This window comes from Bacillus rossius, chromosome 16 (genome assembly GCF_032445375.1).
Source record: "Bacillus rossius redtenbacheri isolate Brsri chromosome 16, Brsri_v3, whole genome shotgun sequence".
Classification (NCBI taxonomy): Eukaryota; Metazoa; Arthropoda; class Insecta; order Phasmatodea; family Bacillidae; genus Bacillus; species Bacillus rossius.
In genome coordinates, this window is record NC_086343.1 from 41,437,082 (window position 1) to 41,458,385 (window position 21,304).

The 21,304-nt window shown below is 65.6% G+C and overlaps 1 protein-coding gene across 1 annotated transcript in view; it reads left to right on the forward strand.

Moving 5' to 3' along the window:
* LOC134539897 (paired box pox-neuro protein) overlaps positions 1-21,304 on the forward strand; it is a 180,963-nt gene that overhangs the window by 150,373 nt on the left and 9,286 nt on the right. The gene's annotated exons all lie outside the window — the stretch shown is intronic.

Below are 21,304 nucleotides of genomic sequence, written 5' to 3' on the forward strand. Positions count from 1 at the left end.
CCCAGTCCGGTACCTAGTGCACTCTCATTCCCCAACACCTTGTGTGCTCTGTCAGCCGCATCCTGCACAACAGCGACGCCTGGACCGAGCGGACCTGGTGTCGCAGCCCGGCCCCAGCACCCAGTCTGGTACCTAGTGCACTCTCATTCCCCAACACCTTGTGTGCTCTGTCAGCCGCATCCTGCGCAACAGCGGCGCCTGGACCGAGGCGGACCTGGTGTCGCAGCCCGGCCCCAGCACCCAGTCCGGTACCTAGTGCACTCTCATTCCCCAACACCTTGTGTGCTCTGTCAGCCGCATCCTGCGCAACAGCGGCGCCTGGACCGAGGCGGACCTGGTGTCGCAGCCCGGCCCCAGCACCCAGTCCGGTACTTAGTGCACTCTCATTCCCCGACACCTTGTGTGCTCTGTCAGCCGCATCCTGTGCAACAGCGGCGCCTGGACCGAGGCGGACCTGGTGTCGCAGCCCGGCCCCAGCACCATGTCTGGTACCTAGTGCACTCTCATTCCCCGACACCTTGTGTGCTCTGTCAGCCGCATCCTGCGCAACAGCGGCGCCTGGACCGAGGCGGACCTGGTGTCGCAGCCCGGCCCCAGCACCCAGTCCGGTACCTAGTGCACTCTCATTCCCCAACACCTTGTGTGCTCTGTCAGCCGCATCCTACGCAACAGCGGCGCCTGGACCGAGGCGGACCTGGTGTCGCAGCCCGGCCCCAGCACCCAGTCCGGTACCTAGTGCACTCTCATTCCCCAACACCTTGTGTGCTCTGTCAGCCGCATCCTGCACAACAGCGGCGCCTGGACCGAGGCGGACCTGGTGTCGCAGCCCGGCCCCAGCACCATGTCCGGTACCTAGTGCACTCTCATTCCCCGACACCTTGTGTGCTCTGTCAGCCGCATCCTGCACAACAGCGACGCCTGGACCGAGCGGACCTGGTGTCGCAGCCCGGCCCCAGCACCATGTCTGGTACCTAGTGCACTCTCATTCCCCGACACCTTGTGTGTTCTGTCAGCCGCATCCTGCGCAACAGCGGCGCCTGGACCGAGGCGGACCTGGTGTCGCAGCCCGGCCCCAGCACCCAGTCCGGTACATAGTGCACTCTCATTCCCCAACACCTTGTGTGCTCTGTCAGCCGCATCCTGCGCAACAGCGGCGCCTGGACCGAGGCGGACCTGGTGTCGCAGCCCGGCCCCAGCACCCAGTCCGGTACCTAGTGCACTCTCATTCCCCGACACCTTGTGTGCTCTGTCAGCCGCATCCTGTGCAACAGCGGCGCCTGGACCGAGGCGGACCTGGTGTCGCAGCCCGGCCCCAGCACCCAGTCCGGTACCTAGTGCACTCTCATTCCCCAACACCTTGTGTGCTCTGTCAGCCGCATCCTGCGCAACAGCGACGCCTGGACCGAGGCGGACCTGGTGTCGCAGCCCGGCCCCAGCACCCAGTCCGGTACCTAGTGCACTCTCATTCCCCAACACCTTGTGTGCTCTGTCAGCCGCATCCTGCGCAACAGCGGCGCCTGGACCGAGGCGGACCTGGTGTCGCAGCCCGGCCCCAGCACCCAGTCCGGAACCTAGTGCACTCTCATTCCCCAACACCTTGTGTGCTCTGTCAGCCGCATCCTGCGCAACAGCGGCGCCTGGACCGAGGCGGACCTGGTGTCGCAGCCCGGCCCCAGCACCCAGTCCGGTACCTAGTGCACTCTCATTCCCCAACACCTTGTGTGCTCTGTCAGCCGCATCCTGCGCAACAGCGGCGCCTGGACCGAGGCGGACCTGGTGTCGCAGCCCGGCCCCAGCACCCAGTCCGGAACCTAGTGCACTCTCATTCCCCAACACCTTGTGTGCTCTGTCAGCCGCATCCTGCGCAACAGCGGCGCCTGGACCGAGGCGGACCTGGTGTCGCAGCCCGGCCCCAGCACCCAGTCCGGTACCTAGTGCACTCTCATTCCCCGACACCTTGTGTGCTCTGTCAGCCGCATCCTGCGCAACAGCGGCGCCTGGACCGAGGCGGACCTGGTGTCGCAGCCCGGCCCCAGCACCCAGTCCGGTACCTAGTGCACTCTCATTCCCCGACACCTTGTGTGCTCTGTCAGCCGCATCCTGTGCAACAGCGGCGCCTGGACCGAGGCGGACATGGTGTCGCAGCCCGGCCCCAGCACCCAGTCCGGTACCTAGTGCACTCTCATTCCCCAACACCTTGTGTGCTCTGTCAGCCGCATCCTGCGCAACAGCGACGCCTGGACCGAGGCGGACCTGGTGTCGCAGCCCGGCCCCAGCACCCAGTCCGGTACCTAGTGCACTCTCATTCCCCAACACCTTGTGTGCTCTGTCAGCCGCATCCTGCGCAACAGCGACGCCTGGACCGAGGCGGACCTGGTGTCGCAGCCCGGCCCCAGCACCCAGTCCGGTACCTAGTGCACTCTCATTTCCCAACACCTTGTGTGCTCTGTCAGCCGCATCCTGCACAACAGCGGCGCCTGGACCGAGGCGGACCTGGTGTCGCAGCCCGGCCCCAGCACCCAGTCCGGTACCTAGTGCACTCTCATTCCCCAACACCTTGTGTGCTCTGTCAGCCGCATCCTGCGCAACAGCGACGCCTGGACCGAGGCGGACCTGGTGTCGCAGCCCGGCCCCAGCACCCAGTCCGGTACCTAGTGCACTCTCATTCCCCAACACCTTGTGTGCTCTGTCAGCCGCATCCTGTGCAACAGCGGCGCCTGGACCGAGGCGGACCTGGTGTCGCAGCCCGGCCCCAGCACCCAGTCCGGTACCTAGTGCACTCTCATTCCCCAACACCTTGTGTGCTCTGTCAGCCGCATCCTGCGCAACAGCGGCGCCTGGACCGAGGCGGACCTGGTGTCGCAGCCCGGCCCCAGCACCCAGTCCGGTACCTAGTGCACTCTCATTCCCCAACACCTTGTGTGCTCTGTCAGCCGCATCCTGCACAACAGCGGCGCCTGGACCGAGGCGGACCTGGTGTCGCAGCCCGGCCCCAGCACCCAGTCCGGTACCTAGTGCACTCTTATTCCCCAACACCTTGTGTGCTCTGTCAGCCGCATCCTGTGCAACAGCGGCGCCTGGACCGAGGCGGACCTGGTGTCGCAGCCCGGCCCCAGCACCATGTCCGGTACCTAGTGCACTCTCATTCCCCGACACCTTGTGTGCTCTGTCAGCCGCATCCTGCGCAACAGCGGCGCCTGGACCGAGGCGGACCTGGTGTCGCAGCCCGGCCCCAGCACCCAGTCCGGTACCTAGTGCACTCTCATTCCCCAACACCTTGTGTGCTCTGTCAGCCGCATCCTGCGCAACAGCGGCGCCTGGACCGAGGCGGACCTGGTGTCGCAGCCCGGCCCCAGCACCATGTCCGGTACCTAGTGCACTCTCATTCCCCGACACCTTGTGTGCTCTGTCAGCCGCATCCTGCGCAACAGCGGCGCCTGGACCGAGGCGGACCTGGTGTCGCAGCCCGGCCCCAGCACCCAGTCCGGTACCTAGTGCACTCTCATTCCCCAACACCTTGTGTGCTCTGTCAGCCGCATCCTGCGCAACAGCGACGCCTGGACCGAGGCGGACCTGGTGTCGCAGCCCGGCCCCAGCACCATGTCCAGTACCTAGTGCACTCTCATTCCCCAACACCTTGTGTGCTCTGGCAGCCGCATCCTGCGCAACAGCGGCGCCTGGACCGAGGCGGACCTGGTGTCGCAGCCCGGCCCCAGCACCCAGTCCGGTACCTAGTGCACTCTCATTCCCCGACACCTTGTGTGCTCTGTCAGCCACATCCTGCGCAACAGCGGCGCCTGGACCGAGGCGGACCTGGTGTCGCAGCCCGGCCGCAGCACCATGTCCAGTACCTAGTGCACTCTCATTTACCAACACCTTGTGTGCTCTGTCAGCCGCATCCTGCGCAACAGCGAAGCCTGGACCGAGGCGGACCTGGTGTCGCAGCCCGGCCCCAGCACCATGTCCTATACCTAGTGCACTCTCATTCCCCGACACCTTGTGTGCTCTGTCAGCCACATCCTGCGCAACAGCGGCGCCTGGACCGAGGCGGACCTGGTGTCGCAGCCCGGCCCCAGCACCATGTCCGGTACCTAGTGCACTCTCATTCCCCGACACCTTGTGTGCTCTGTCAGCCGCATCCTGTGCAACAGCGGCGCCTGGACCGAGGCGGACCTGGTGTCGCAGCCCGGCCCCAGCACCATGTCCGGTACCTAGTGCACTCTCATTCCCCGACACCTTGTGTGCTCTGTCAGCCGCATCCTGCGCAACAGCGGCGCCTGGACCGAGGCGGACCTGGTGTCGCAGCCCGGCCCCAGCACCCAGTCCGGTACCTAGTGCACTCTCATTCCCCGACACCTTGTGTGCTCTGTCAGCCGCATCCTGCGCAACAGCGGCGCCTGGACCGAGGCGGACCTGGTGTCGCAGCCCGGCCCCAGCACCCAGTCCGGTACCTAGTGCACTCTCATTCCCCAACACCTTGTGTGCTCTGTCAACCGCATCCTGCGCAACAGCGGCGCCTGGACCGAGGCGGACCTGGTGTCGCAGCCCGGCCCCAGCACCATGTCCGGTACCTAGTGCACTCTCATTCCCCGACACCTTGTGTGCTCTGTCAGCCGCATCCTGCGCAACAGCGGCGCCTGGACCGAGGCGGACCTGGTGTCGCAGCCCGGCCCCAGCACCCAGTCCGGTACCTAGTGCACTCTCATTCCCCAACACCTTGTGTGCTCTGTCAACCGCATCCTGCGCAACAGCGGCGCCTGGACCGAGGCGGACCTGGTGTCGCAGCCCGGCCCCAGCACCATGTCCGGTACCTAGTGCACTCTCATTCCCCAACACCTTGTGTGCTCTGTCAACCGCATCCTGCGCAACAGCGGCGCCTGGACCGAGGCGGACCTGGTGTCGCAGCCCGGCCCCAGCACCCAGTCCGGTACCTAGTGCACTCTCATTCCCCAACACCTTGTGTGCTCTGTCAACCGCATCCTGCGCAACAGCGGCGCCTGGACCGAGGCGGACCTGGTGTCGCAGCCCGGCCCCAGCACCCAGTCCGGTATCTAGTGCACTCTCATTCCCCAACACCTTGTGTGCTCTGTCAACCGCATCCTGCGCAACAGCGGCGCCTGGACCGAGGCGGACCTGGTGTCGCAGCCCGGCCCCAGCACCATGTCCGGTACCTAGTGCACTCTCATTCCCCGACACCTTGTGTGCTCTGTCAGCCGCATCCTGCGCAACAGCGGCGCCTGGACCGAGGCGGACCTGGTGTCGCAGCCCGGCCCCAGCACCCAGTCCGGTACCTAGTGCACTCTCATTCCCCAACACCTTGTGTGCTCTGTCAACCGCATCCTGCGCAACAGCGGCGCCTGGACCGAGGCGGACCTGGTGTCGCAGCCCGGCCCCAGCACCATGTCCGGTACCTAGTGCACTCTCATTCCCCAACACCTTGTGTGCTCTGTCAGCCGCATCCTGCGCAACAGCGGCGCCTGGACCGAGGCGGACCTGGTGTCGCAGCCCGGCCCCAGCACCATGTCCGGTACCTAGTGCACTCTCATTCCCCGACACCTTGTGTGCTCTGTCAGCCGCATCCTGTGCAACAGCGGCGCCTGGACCGAGGCGGACCTGGTGTCGCAGCCCGGCCCCAGCACCATGTCCGGTACCTAGTGCACTCTCATTCCCCAACACCTTGTGTGCTCTGTCAGCCGCATCATGTGCAACAGCGGCGCCTAGACTGAGGCGGACCTGGTGTCGCAGCCCGGCCCCAGCACCCAGTCCGGTACCTAGTGCACTCTCATTCCCCAACACCTTGTGTGCTCTGTCAGCCGCATCCTGTGCAACAGCGGCGCCTAGACCGAGGCGGACCTGGTGTCGCAGCCCGGCCCCAGCACCCAGTCCGGTACCTAGTGCACTCTCATTCCCCGACACCTTGAGTGCTCTGTCAGCCGCATCCTGTGCAACAGCGGCGCCTGGACCGAGGCGGACCTGGTGTCGCAGCCCGGCCCCAGCACCATGTCCGGTACCTAGTGCACTCTCATTCCCCGACACCTTGTGTGCTCTGTCAGCCGCATCCTGCGCAACAGCGGCGCCTGGACCGAGGCAGACCTGGTGTCGCAGCCCGGCCCCATAACCCAGTCCGGTACCTAGTGCACTCTCATTCCCCAACACCTTGTGTGCTCTGTCAGCCGCATCCTGCGCAAAAGGCGCCTGGACCGAGGCGGACCTGGTGTCGCAGCCCGGCCCCAGCACCATGTCCGGTACCTAGTGCACTCTCATTCCCCGACACCTTGTGTGCTCTGTCAGCCGCATCCTGCGCAACAGCGGCGCCTGGACCGAGGCGGACCTGGTGTCGCAGCCCGGCCCCAGCACCATGTCCGGTACCTAGTGCACTCTCATTCCCCAACACCTTGTGTGCTCTGTCAGCCGCATCCTGTGCAACAGCGGCGCCTGGACCGAGGCGGACCTGGTGTCGCAGCCCGGCCCCAGCACCATGTCCGGTACCTAGTGCACTCTCATTCCCCGACACCTTGTGTGCTCTGTCAGCCGCATCCTGCGCAACAGCGACGCCTGGACCGAGGCGGACCTGGTGTCGCAGCCCGGCCCCAGCACCATGTCCGGTACCTAGTGCACTCTCATTCCCCGACACCTTGTGTGCTCTGTCAGCCGCATCCTGCGCAACAGCGACGCCTGGACCGAGGCGGACCTGGTGTCGCAGCCCGGCCCCAGCACCATGTCCGGTACCTAGTGCACTCTCATTCCCCGACACCTTGTGTGCTCTGTCAGCCGCATCCTGTGCAACAGCGGCGCCTGGACCGAGGCGGACCTGGTGTCGCAGCCCGGCCCCAGCACCCAGTCCGGAACCTAGTGCACTCTCATTCCCCAACACCTGTTGTGCTCTGTCAGCCGCATCCTGCGCAACAGCGGCGCCTGGACCGAGGCGGACCTGGTGTCGCAGCCCGGCCCCATAACCCAGTCCGGTACCTAGTGCACTCTCATTCCCCGACACCTTGTGTGCTCTGTCAGCCGCATCCTGCGCAACAGTGACGCCTGGACCGAGGCGGACCTGGTGTCGCAGCCCGGCCCCAGCACCATGTCCGGTACCTAGTGCACTCTCATTCCCCAACACCTTGTGTGCTCTGTCAGCCGCATCCTGCGCAAAAGGCGCCTGGACCGAGGCGGACCTGGTGTCGCAGCCCGGCCCCAGCACCATGTCCGGTACCTAGTGCACTCTCATTCCCCGACACCTTGTGTGCTCTGTCAGCCGCATCCTGCGCAACAGCGGCGCCTGGACCGAGGCGGACCTGGTGTCGCAGCCCGGCCCCAGCACCATGTCCGGTACCTAGTGCACTCTCATTCCCCAACACCTTGTGTGCTCTGTCAGCCGCATCCTGTGCAACAGCGGCGCCTGGACCGAGGCGGACCTGGTGTCGCAGCCCGGCCCCAGCACCATGTCCGGTACCTAGTGCACTCTCATTCCCCGACACCTTGTGTGCTCTGTCAGCCGCATCCTGCGCAACAGCGACGCCTGGACCGAGGCGGACCTGGTGTCGCAGCCCGGCCCCAGCACCATGTCCGGTACCTAGTGCACTCTCATTCCCCGACACCTTGTGTGCTCTGTCAGCCGCATCCTGCGCAACAGCGACGCCTGGACCGAGGCGGACCTGGTGTCGCAGCCCGGCCCCAGCACCATGTCCGGTACCTAGTGCACTCTCATTCCCCGACACCTTGTGTGCTCTGTCAGCCGCATCCTGCGCAACAGCGACGCCTGGACCGAGGCGGACCTGGTGTCGCAGCCCGGCCCCAGCACCATGTCCGGTACCTAGTGCACTCTCATTCCCCGACACCTTGTGTGCTCTGTCAGCCGCATCCTGTGCAACAGCGGCGCCTGGACCGAGGCGGACCTGGTGTCGCAGCCCGGCCCCAGCACCCAGTCCGGAACCTAGTGCACTCTCATTCCCCAACACCTGTTGTGCTCTGTCAGCCGCATCCTGCGCAACAGCGGCGCCTGGACCGAGGCGGACCTGGTGTCGCAGCCCGGCCCCATAACCCAGTCCGGTACCTAGTGCACTCTCATTCCCCGACACCTTGTGTGCTCTGTCAGCCGCATCCTGCGCAACAGTGACGCCTGGACCGAGGCGGACCTGGTGTCGCAGCCCGGCCCCAGCACCATGTCCGGTACCTAGTGCACTCTCATTCCCCAACACCTTGTGTGCTCTGTCAGCCGCATCCTGCGCAAAAGGCGCCTGGACCGAGGCGGACCTGGTGTCGCAGCCCGGCCCCAGCACCATGTCCGGTACCTAGTGCACTCTCATTCCCCGACACCTTGTGTGCTCTGTCAGCCGCATCCTGCGCAACAGCGGCGCCTGGACCGAGGCGGACCTGGTGTCGCAGCCCGGCCCCAGCACCATGTCCGGTACCTAGTGCACTCTCATTCCCCAACACCTTGTGTGCTCTGTCAGCCGCATCCTGTGCAACAGCGGCGCCTGGACCGAGGCGGACCTGGTGTCGCAGCCCGGCCCCAGCACCATGTCCGGTACCTAGTGCACTCTCATTCCCCGACACCTTGTGTGCTCTGTCAGCCGCATCCTGCGCAACAGCGACGCCTGGACCGAGGCGGACCTGGTGTCGCAGCCCGGCCCCAGCACCATGTCCGGTACCTAGTGCACTCTCATTCCCCGACACCTTGTGTGCTCTGTCAGCCGCATCCTGCGCAACAGCGACGCCTGGACCGAGGCGGACCTGGTGTCGCAGCCCGGCCCCAGCACCATGTCCGGTACCTAGTGCACTCTCATTCCCCGACACCTTGTGTGCTCTGTCAGCCGCATCCTGCGCAACAGCGGCGCCTGGACCGAGGCGGACCTGGTGTCGCAGCCCGGCCCCAGCACCCAGTCCGGTACCTAGTGCACTCTCATTCCCCAACACCTTGTGTGCTCTGTCAGCCGCATCCTGCGCAACAGCGGCGCCTGGACCGAGGCGGACCTGGTGTCGCAGCACGGCCCCAGCACCCAGTCCGGAACCTAGTGCACTCTCATTCCCCAACACCTTGTGTGCTCTGTCAGCCGCATCCTGCGCAACAGCGGCGCCTGGACCGAGGCGGACCTGGTGTCGCAGCCCGGCCCCAGCACCCAGTCCGGTACCTAGTGCACTCTCATTCCCCGACACCTTGTGTGCTCTGTCAGCCGCATCCTGCGCAACAGCGGCGCCTGGACCGAGGCGGACCTGGTGTCGCAGCCCGGCCCCAGCACCCAGTCCGGTACCTAGTGCACTCTCATTCCCCGACACCTTGTGTGCTCTGTCAGCCGCATCCTGTGCAACAGCGGCGCCTGGACCGAGGCGGACATGGTGTCGCAGCCCGGCCCCAGCACCCAGTCCGGTACCTAGTGCACTCTCATTCCCCAACACCTTGTGTGCTCTGTCAGCCGCATCCTGCGCAACAGCGACGCCTGGACCGAGGCGGACCTGGTGTCGCAGCCCGGCCCCAGCACCCAGTCCGGTACCTAGTGCACTCTCATTCCCCAACACCTTGTGTGCTCTGTCAGCCGCATCCTGCGCAACAGCGACGCCTGGACCGAGGCGGACCTGGTGTCGCAGCCCGGCCCCAGCACCCAGTCCGGTACCTAGTGCACTCTCATTTCCCAACACCTTGTGTGCTCTGTCAGCCGCATCCTGCACAACAGCGGCGCCTGGACCGAGGCGGACCTGGTGTCGCAGCCCGGCCCCAGCACCCAGTCCGGTACCTAGTGCACTCTCATTCCCCAACACCTTGTGTGCTCTGTCAGCCGCATCCTGCGCAACAGCGACGCCTGGACCGAGGCGGACCTGGTGTCGCAGCCCGGCCCCAGCACCCAGTCCGGTACCTAGTGCACTCTCATTCCCCAACACCTTGTGTGCTCTGTCAGCCGCATCCTGTGCAACAGCGGCGCCTGGACCGAGGCGGACCTGGTGTCGCAGCCCGGCCCCAGCACCCAGTCCGGTACCTAGTGCACTCTCATTCCCCAACACCTTGTGTGCTCTGTCAGCCGCATCCTGCGCAACAGCGGCGCCTGGACCGAGGCGGACCTGGTGTCGCAGCCCGGCCCCAGCACCCAGTCCGGTACCTAGTGCACTCTCATTCCCCAACACCTTGTGTGCTCTGTCAGCCGCATCCTGCACAACAGCGGCGCCTGGACCGAGGCGGACCTGGTGTCGCAGCCCGGCCCCAGCACCCAGTCCGGTACCTAGTGCACTCTTATTCCCCAACACCTTGTGTGCTCTGTCAGCCGCATCCTGTGCAACAGCGGCGCCTGGACCGAGGCGGACCTGGTGTCGCAGCCCGGCCCCAGCACCATGTCCGGTACCTAGTGCACTCTCATTCCCCGACACCTTGTGTGCTCTGTCAGCCGCATCCTGCGCAACAGCGGCGCCTGGACCGAGGCGGACCTGGTGTCGCAGCCCGGCCCCAGCACCCAGTCCGGTACCTAGTGCACTCTCATTCCCCAACACCTTGTGTGCTCTGTCAGCCGCATCCTGCGCAACAGCGGCGCCTGGACCGAGGCGGACCTGGTGTCGCAGCCCGGCCCCAGCACCATGTCCGGTACCTAGTGCACTCTCATTCCCCGACACCTTGTGTGCTCTGTCAGCCGCATCCTGCGCAACAGCGGCGCCTGGACCGAGGCGGACCTGGTGTCGCAGCCCGGCCCCAGCACCCAGTCCGGTACCTAGTGCACTCTCATTCCCCAACACCTTGTGTGCTCTGTCAGCCGCATCCTGCGCAACAGCGACGCCTGGACCGAGGCGGACCTGGTGTCGCAGCCCGGCCCCAGCACCATGTCCAGTACCTAGTGCACTCTCATTCCCCAACACCTTGTGTGCTCTGGCAGCCGCATCCTGCGCAACAGCGGCGCCTGGACCGAGGCGGACCTGGTGTCGCAGCCCGGCCCCAGCACCCAGTCCGGTACCTAGTGCACTCTCATTCCCCGACACCTTGTGTGCTCTGTCAGCCACATCCTGCGCAACAGCGGCGCCTGGACCGAGGCGGACCTGGTGTCGCAGCCCGGCCGCAGCACCATGTCCAGTACCTAGTGCACTCTCATTTACCAACACCTTGTGTGCTCTGTCAGCCGCATCCTGCGCAACAGCGAAGCCTGGACCGAGGCGGACCTGGTGTCGCAGCCCGGCCCCAGCACCATGTCCTATACCTAGTGCACTCTCATTCCCCGACACCTTGTGTGCTCTGTCAGCCACATCCTGCGCAACAGCGGCGCCTGGACCGAGGCGGACCTGGTGTCGCAGCCCGGCCCCAGCACCATGTCCGGTACCTAGTGCACTCTCATTCCCCGACACCTTGTGTGCTCTGTCAGCCGCATCCTGTGCAACAGCGGCGCCTGGACCGAGGCGGACCTGGTGTCGCAGCCCGGCCCCAGCACCATGTCCGGTACCTAGTGCACTCTCATTCCCCGACACCTTGTGTGCTCTGTCAGCCGCATCCTGCGCAACAGCGGCGCCTGGACCGAGGCGGACCTGGTGTCGCAGCCCGGCCCCAGCACCCAGTCCGGTACCTAGTGCACTCTCATTCCCCGACACCTTGTGTGCTCTGTCAGCCGCATCCTGCGCAACAGCGGCGCCTGGACCGAGGCGGACCTGGTGTCGCAGCCCGGCCCCAGCACCCAGTCCGGTACCTAGTGCACTCTCATTCCCCAACACCTTGTGTGCTCTGTCAACCGCATCCTGCGCAACAGCGGCGCCTGGACCGAGGCGGACCTGGTGTCGCAGCCCGGCCCCAGCACCATGTCCGGTACCTAGTGCACTCTCATTCCCCGACACCTTGTGTGCTCTGTCAGCCGCATCCTGCGCAACAGCGGCGCCTGGACCGAGGCGGACCTGGTGTCGCAGCCCGGCCCCAGCACCCAGTCCGGTACCTAGTGCACTCTCATTCCCCAACACCTTGTGTGCTCTGTCAACCGCATCCTGCGCAACAGCGGCGCCTGGACCGAGGCGGACCTGGTGTCGCAGCCCGGCCCCAGCACCATGTCCGGTACCTAGTGCACTCTCATTCCCCAACACCTTGTGTGCTCTGTCAACCGCATCCTGCGCAACAGCGGCGCCTGGACCGAGGCGGACCTGGTGTCGCAGCCCGGCCCCAGCACCCAGTCCGGTACCTAGTGCACTCTCATTCCCCAACACCTTGTGTGCTCTGTCAACCGCATCCTGCGCAACAGCGGCGCCTGGACCGAGGCGGACCTGGTGTCGCAGCCCGGCCCCAGCACCCAGTCCGGTATCTAGTGCACTCTCATTCCCCAACACCTTGTGTGCTCTGTCAACCGCATCCTGCGCAACAGCGGCGCCTGGACCGAGGCGGACCTGGTGTCGCAGCCCGGCCCCAGCACCATGTCCGGTACCTAGTGCACTCTCATTCCCCGACACCTTGTGTGCTCTGTCAGCCGCATCCTGCGCAACAGCGGCGCCTGGACCGAGGCGGACCTGGTGTCGCAGCCCGGCCCCAGCACCCAGTCCGGTACCTAGTGCACTCTCATTCCCCAACACCTTGTGTGCTCTGTCAACCGCATCCTGCGCAACAGCGGCGCCTGGACCGAGGCGGACCTGGTGTCGCAGCCCGGCCCCAGCACCATGTCCGGTACCTAGTGCACTCTCATTCCCCAACACCTTGTGTGCTCTGTCAGCCGCATCCTGCGCAACAGCGGCGCCTGGACCGAGGCGGACCTGGTGTCGCAGCCCGGCCCCAGCACCATGTCCGGTACCTAGTGCACTCTCATTCCCCGACACCTTGTGTGCTCTGTCAGCCGCATCCTGTGCAACAGCGGCGCCTGGACCGAGGCGGACCTGGTGTCGCAGCCCGGCCCCAGCACCATGTCCGGTACCTAGTGCACTCTCATTCCCCAACACCTTGTGTGCTCTGTCAGCCGCATCATGTGCAACAGCGGCGCCTAGACTGAGGCGGACCTGGTGTCGCAGCCCGGCCCCAGCACCCAGTCCGGTACCTAGTGCACTCTCATTCCCCAACACCTTGTGTGCTCTGTCAGCCGCATCCTGTGCAACAGCGGCGCCTAGACCGAGGCGGACCTGGTGTCGCAGCCCGGCCCCAGCACCCAGTCCGGTACCTAGTGCACTCTCATTCCCCGACACCTTGAGTGCTCTGTCAGCCGCATCCTGTGCAACAGCGGCGCCTGGACCGAGGCGGACCTGGTGTCGCAGCCCGGCCCCAGCACCATGTCCGGTACCTAGTGCACTCTCATTCCCCGACACCTTGTGTGCTCTGTCAGCCGCATCCTGCGCAACAGCGGCGCCTGGACCGAGGCAGACCTGGTGTCGCAGCCCGGCCCCATAACCCAGTCCGGTACCTAGTGCACTCTCATTCCCCAACACCTTGTGTGCTCTGTCAGCCGCATCCTGCGCAAAAGGCGCCTGGACCGAGGCGGACCTGGTGTCGCAGCCCGGCCCCAGCACCATGTCCGGTACCTAGTGCACTCTCATTCCCCGACACCTTGTGTGCTCTGTCAGCCGCATCCTGCGCAACAGCGGCGCCTGGACCGAGGCGGACCTGGTGTCGCAGCCCGGCCCCAGCACCATGTCCGGTACCTAGTGCACTCTCATTCCCCAACACCTTGTGTGCTCTGTCAGCCGCATCCTGTGCAACAGCGGCGCCTGGACCGAGGCGGACCTGGTGTCGCAGCCCGGCCCCAGCACCATGTCCGGTACCTAGTGCACTCTCATTCCCCGACACCTTGTGTGCTCTGTCAGCCGCATCCTGCGCAACAGCGACGCCTGGACCGAGGCGGACCTGGTGTCGCAGCCCGGCCCCAGCACCATGTCCGGTACCTAGTGCACTCTCATTCCCCGACACCTTGTGTGCTCTGTCAGCCGCATCCTGCGCAACAGCGACGCCTGGACCGAGGCGGACCTGGTGTCGCAGCCCGGCCCCAGCACCATGTCCGGTACCTAGTGCACTCTCATTCCCCGACACCTTGTGTGCTCTGTCAGCCGCATCCTGTGCAACAGCGGCGCCTGGACCGAGGCGGACCTGGTGTCGCAGCCCGGCCCCAGCACCCAGTCCGGAACCTAGTGCACTCTCATTCCCCAACACCTGTTGTGCTCTGTCAGCCGCATCCTGCGCAACAGCGGCGCCTGGACCGAGGCGGACCTGGTGTCGCAGCCCGGCCCCATAACCCAGTCCGGTACCTAGTGCACTCTCATTCCCCGACACCTTGTGTGCTCTGTCAGCCGCATCCTGCGCAACAGTGACGCCTGGACCGAGGCGGACCTGGTGTCGCAGCCCGGCCCCAGCACCATGTCCGGTACCTAGTGCACTCTCATTCCCCAACACCTTGTGTGCTCTGTCAGCCGCATCCTGCGCAAAAGGCGCCTGGACCGAGGCGGACCTGGTGTCGCAGCCCGGCCCCAGCACCATGTCCGGTACCTAGTGCACTCTCATTCCCCGACACCTTGTGTGCTCTGTCAGCCGCATCCTGCGCAACAGCGGCGCCTGGACCGAGGCGGACCTGGTGTCGCAGCCCGGCCCCAGCACCATGTCCGGTACCTAGTGCACTCTCATTCCCCAACACCTTGTGTGCTCTGTCAGCCGCATCCTGTGCAACAGCGGCGCCTGGACCGAGGCGGACCTGGTGTCGCAGCCCGGCCCCAGCACCATGTCCGGTACCTAGTGCACTCTCATTCCCCGACACCTTGTGTGCTCTGTCAGCCGCATCCTGCGCAACAGCGACGCCTGGACCGAGGCGGACCTGGTGTCGCAGCCCGGCCCCAGCACCATGTCCGGTACCTAGTGCACTCTCATTCCCCGACACCTTGTGTGCTCTGTCAGCCGCATCCTGCGCAACAGCGACGCCTGGACCGAGGCGGACCTGGTGTCGCAGCCCGGCCCCAGCACCATGTCCGGTACCTAGTGCACTCTCATTCCCCGACACCTTGTGTGCTCTGTCAGCCGCATCCTGCGCAACAGCGACGCCTGGACCGAGGCGGACCTGGTGTCGCAGCCCGGCCCCAGCACCATGTCCGGTACCTAGTGCACTCTCATTCCCCGACACCTTGTGTGCTCTGTCAGCCGCATCCTGTGCAACAGCGGCGCCTGGACCGAGGCGGACCTGGTGTCGCAGCCCGGCCCCAGCACCCAGTCCGGAACCTAGTGCACTCTCATTCCCCAACACCTGTTGTGCTCTGTCAGCCGCATCCTGCGCAACAGCGGCGCCTGGACCGAGGCGGACCTGGTGTCGCAGCCCGGCCCCATAACCCAGTCCGGTACCTAGTGCACTCTCATTCCCCGACACCTTGTGTGCTCTGTCAGCCGCATCCTGCGCAACAGTGACGCCTGGACCGAGGCGGACCTGGTGTCGCAGCCCGGCCCCAGCACCATGTCCGGTACCTAGTGCACTCTCATTCCCCAACACCTTGTGTGCTCTGTCAGCCGCATCCTGCGCAAAAGGCGCCTGGACCGAGGCGGACCTGGTGTCGCAGCCCGGCCCCAGCACCATGTCCGGTACCTAGTGCACTCTCATTCCCCGACACCTTGTGTGCTCTGTCAGCCGCATCCTGCGCAACAGCGGCGCCTGGACCGAGGCGGACCTGGTGTCGCAGCCCGGCCCCAGCACCATGTCCGGTACCTAGTGCACTCTCATTCCCCAACACCTTGTGTGCTCTGTCAGCCGCATCCTGTGCAACAGCGGCGCCTGGACCGAGGCGGACCTGGTGTCGCAGCCCGGCCCCAGCACCATGTCCGGTACCTAGTGCACTCTCATTCCCCGACACCTTGTGTGCTCTGTCAGCCGCATCCTGCGCAACAGCGACGCCTGGACCGAGGCGGACCTGGTGTCGCAGCCCGGCCCCAGCACCATGTCCGGTACCTAGTGCACTCTCATTCCCCGACACCTTGTGTGCTCTGTCAGCCGCATCCTGCGCAACAGCGACGCCTGGACCGAGGCGGACCTGGTGTCGCAGCCCGGCCCCAGCACCATGTCCGGTACCTAGTGCACTCTCATTCCCCGACACCTTGTGTGCTCTGTCAGCCGCATCCTGCGCAACAGCGACGCCTGGACCGAGGCGGACCTGGTGTCGCAGCCCGGCCCCAGCACCCAGTCTGGTACCTAGTGCACTCTCATTCCCCGACACCTTGTGTGCTCTGTCAGCCGCATCCTGCGCAACAGTGACGCCTGGACCGAGGCGGACCTGGTGTCGCAGCCCGGCCCCAGCACCATGTCCGGTACCTAGTGCACTCTCATTCCCCAACACCTTGTGTGCTCTGTCAGCCGCATCCTGCGCAAAAGGCGCCTGGACCGAGGCGGACCTGGTGTCGCAGCCCGGCCCCAGCACCATGTCCGGTACCTAGTGCACTCTCATTCCCCGACACCTTGTGTGCTCTGTCAGCCGCATCCTGCGCAAAAGGCGCCTGGACCGAGGCGGACCTGGTGTCGCAGCCCGGCCCCAGCACCATGTCCGGTACCTAGTGCACTCTCATTCCCCGACACCTTGTGTGCTCTGTCAGCCGCATCCTGCGCAACAGCGACGCCTGGACCGAGGCGGACCTGGTGTCGCAGCCCGGCCCCAGCACCATGTCCGGTACCTAGTGCACTCTCATTCCCCAACACCTTGTGTGCTCTGTCAGCCGCATCCTGCGCAACAGCGGTGCCTGGACCGAGGCGGACCTGGTGTCGCAGCCCGGCCCCAGCACCATGTCCGGTACCTAGTGCACTCTCATTCCCCGACACCTTGTGTGCTCTGTCAGCCGCATCCTGCGCAACAGCGACGCCTGGACCGAGGCGGACCTGGTGTCGCAGCCCGGCCCCAGCACCATGTCCGGTACCTAGTGCACTCTCATTCCCCGACACCTTGTGTGCTCTGTCAGCCGCATCCTGCGCAACAGCGACGCCTGGACCGAGGCGGACCTGGTGTCGCAGCCCGGCCCCAGCACCCAGTCCGGTACCTAGTGCACTCTCATTCCCCGACACCTTGTGTGCTCTGTCAGCCGCATCCTGCGCAACAGTGACGCCTGGACCGAGGCGGACCTGGTGTCGCAGCCCGGCCCCAGCACCATGTCCGGTACCTAGTGCACTCTCATTCCCCAACACCTTGTGTGCTCTGTCAGCCGCATCCTGCGCAAAAGGCGCCTGGACCGAGGCGGACCTGGTGTCGCAGCCCGGCCCCAGCACCATGTCCGGTACCTAGTGCACTCTCATTCCCCGACACCTTGTGTGCTCTGTCAGCCGCATCCTGCGCAACAGCGACGCCTGGACCGAGGCGGACCTGGTGTCGCAGCCCGGCCCCAGCACCCAGTCCGGTACCTAGTGCACTCTCATTTCCCAACACCTTGTGTGCTCTGTCAGCCGCATCCTGCGCAACAGCGGCGCCTGGACCGAGGCGGACCTGGTGTCGCAGCCCGGCCCCAGCACCATGTCCGGTACCTAGTGCACTCTCATTCCCCGACACCTTGTGTGCTCTGTCAGCCGCATCCTGCGCAACAGCGGCGCCTGGACCGAGGCGAACCTCGTGTCGCAGCCCGGCCCCAGCACCATGTCCAGTACCTAGTGCACTCTCATTCCCCAACACCTTGTGTGCTCTGGCAGCCGCATCCTGCGCAACAGCGACGCCTGGACCGAGGCGGACCTGGTGTCGCAGCCCGGCCCCAGCACCATGTCCGGTACCTAGTGCACTCTCATTCCCCGACACCTTGTGTGCTCTGTCAGCCGCATCCTGTGCAACAGCGGCGCCTGGACCGAGGCGGACCTGGTGTCGCAGCCCGGCCCCAGCACCATGTCCGGTACCTAGTGCACTCTCATTCCCCAACACCTTGTGTGCTCTGTCAGCCGCATCCTGCGCAACAGCGGCGCCTGGACCGAGGCGGAACTGGTGTCGCAGCCCGGTCCCAGCACCATGTCCGGTACCTAGTGCACTCTCATTCCCCAACACCTTGTGTGCTCTGTCAGCCGCATCCTGTGCAACAGCGGCGCCTAGACCGAGGCGGACCTGGTGTCGCAGCCCGGCCCCAGCACCATGTCCGGTACCTAGTGCACTCTCATTCCCCGACACCTTGTGTGCTCTGTCAGCCGCATCCTGCGCAACAGCGGCGCCTAGACCGAGGCGGACCTGGTGACGCAGCCCGGCCCCAGCACCATGTCCGGTACCTAGTGCACTCTCATTCCCCAACACCTTGTGTGCTCTGTCAGCCGCATCCTGCACAACAGCGGCGCCTGGACCGAGGCGGACCTGGTGTCGCAGCCCGGCCCCAGCACCCAGTCCGGTACCTAGTGCACTCTCATTCCCCAACACCTTGTGTGCTCTGTCAGCCGCATCCTGCGCAACAGCGACGCCTGGACCGAGGCGGACCTGGTGTCGCAGCCCGGCCCCAGCACCCAGTCCGGTACCTAGTGCACTCTCATTTCCCAACACCTTGTGTGCTCTGTCAGCCGCATCCTGCGCAACAGCGGCGCCTGGACCGAGGCGGACCTGGTGTCGCAGCCCGGCCCCAGCACCATGTCCGGTACCTAGTGCACTCTCATTCCCCGACACCTTGTGTGCTCTGTCAGCCGCATCCTGCGCAACAGCGGCGCCTGGACCGAGGCAAACCTCGTGTCGCAGCCCGGCCCCAGCACCATGTCCAGTACCTAGTGCACTCTCATTCCCCAACACCTTGTGTGCTCTGGCAGCCGCATCCTGCGCAACAGCGACGCCTGGACCGAGGCGGACCTGGTGTCGCAGCCCGGCCCCAGCACCATGTCCGGTACCTAGTGCACTCTCATTCCTCGACACCTCGTGTGCTCTGTCAGCCGCATCCTGCGCAACAGCGGCGCCTGGACCGAGGCGAACCTCGTGTCGCAGCCCGGCCCCAGCACCATGTCCGGTACCTAGTGCACTCTCATTCCCCGACACCTCGTGTACTCTGTCAGCCGCATCCTGCGCAACAGCGACGCCTGGACCGAGGCGGACCTGGTGTCGCAGCCCGGCCCCAGCTCCCAGTCCGGTACCTAGTGCACTCTCATTCCCCGACACCTTGTGTGCTCTGTCAGCCGCATCCTCTGCAACAGCGGCGCCTGGACCGAGGCGGACCTCGTGTCGCAGCCCGGCCGCAGCACCATGTCCAGTACCTAGTGCACTCTCATTCCCCAACACCTTGTGTGCTCTGGCAGCCGCATCCTGCGCAACAGCGGCGCCTGGACCGAGGCGGACCTGGTGTCGCAGCCCGGCCCCAGCACCCAGTCCGGTACCTAGTGCACTCTCATTCCCCGACACCTTGTGTGCTCTGTCAGCCGCATCCTGCGCAACAGCGACGCCTGGACCGAGGCGGACCTGGTGTCGCAGCCCGGCCCCAGCACCCAGTCCGGTACCTAGTGCACTCTCATTCTCCAACACCTTGTGTGCTCTGTCAACCGCATCCTGCGCAACAGCGGCGCCTGGACCGAGGCGGACCTGGTGTCGCAGCCCGGCCCCAGCACCATGTCCGGTACCTAGTGCACTCTCATTCCCCAACACCTTGTGTGCTCTGTCAGCCGCATCCTGTGCAACAGCGGCGCCTGGACCGAGGCGGACCTGGTGTCGCAGCCCGGCCCCAGCAACCAGTCCGGTACCTAGTGCACTCTCATTCCCCGACACCTTGTGTGCTCTGTCAGCCGTATCCTGCGCAAAAGGCGCCTGGACCGAGGCGGACCAAGTGTCGCAGCCCGGCCCCAGCACCATGTCCGGTACCTAGTGCACTCTCATTCCCCGACACCTTGTGTGCTCTGTCAGCCGCATCCTGTGCAACAGCGGCGCCTGGACCGAGGCGGACCTGGTGTCGCAGCCCGGCCCCAGCACCCAGTCCGGTACCTAGTGCACTCTCATTCCCCAACACCTTGTGTGCTCTGTCAGCCGCATCCTGTGCAACAGCGGCGCCTGGACCGAGGCGGACCTGGTGTCGCAGCCCGGCCCCAGCACCATGTCCGGTACCTAGTGCACTCTCATTCCCCAACACCTTGTGTGCTCTGTCAGCCGCATCCTGTGCAACAGCGGCGCCTGGACCGAGGCGGACCTGGTGTCGCAGCCCGGCCCCAGCACCATGTCCGGTACCTAGTGCACTCTCATTCCCCAATACCTTGTGTGCTCTGTCAGCCGCATCCTGTGCAACAGCGGCGCCTGGACCGAGGCGGACCTGGTGTCGCAGCCCGGCCCTAGCACCCAGTCCGGTACCTAGTGCACTCTCATTCCCCAACACCTTGTGTGCTCTGTCAGCCGCATCCTGTGCAACAGCGGCGCCTGGACCGAGGCGGACCTGATGTCGCAGCCCGGCCCCAGCACCATGTCCGGTACCTAGTGCACTCTCATTCCCCGACACCTTGTGTGCTCTGTTAGCCGCATCCTGTGCAACAGCGGCGCCTGGACCGAGGCGGACCTGGTGTCGCAGCCCGGCCCCAGCACCCAGTCCGGTACCTAGTGCACTCTCATTCCCCAACACCTTGTGTGCTCTGTCAGCCGCATCCTGTGCAACAGCGGCGCCTGGACCGAGGCGGACCTGGTGTCGCAGCCCGGCCCCAGCACCATGTCCGGTACCTAGTGCACTCTCATTCCCCAACACCTTGTGTGCTCTGTCAGCCGCATCCTGTGCAACAGCGGCGCCTGGACCGAGGCGGACCTGGTGTCGCAGCCCGGCCCCAGCACCATGTCCGGTACCTAGTGCACTCTCATTCCCCGACACCTTGTGTGCTCTGTCAACCGCATCCTGCGCAACAGCGGCGCCTGGACCGAGGCGGACCTGGTGTCGCAGCCCGGCCCCAGCAACCAGTCCGGTACCTAGTGCACTCTCATTCCCCAACACCTTGTGTGCTCTGTCAACCGCATCCTGCGCAACAGCGGCGCCTGGACCGAGGCGGACCTGGTGTCGCAGCCCGGCCCCAGCACCATGTCCGGTACCTAGTGCACTCTCATTCCCCGACACCTTGTGTGCTCTGTCAGCCGCATCCTGTGCAACAGCGGCGCCTGGACCGAGGCGGACCTGGTGTCGCAGCCCGGCCCCAGCACCATGTCCGGTACCTAGTGCACTCTCATTCCCCGACACCTTGTGTGCTCTGTCAGCCGCATCCTGTGCAACAGCGGCTCCTGGACCGAGGCGGACCTGGTGTCGCAGCCCGGCCCCAGCAAACAGTCCGGTACCTAGTGCACTCTCATTCCCCAACACCTTGTGTGCTCTGTCAGCCGCATCCTGTGCAACAGCGGCGCCTGGACCGAGGCGGACCTGGTGTCGCAGCCCGGCCCCAGCAACCAGTCCGGTACCTAGTGCACTCTCATTCCCCAACACCTTGTGTGCTCTGTCAGCCGCATCCTGCGCAACAGCGGCGCCTGGACC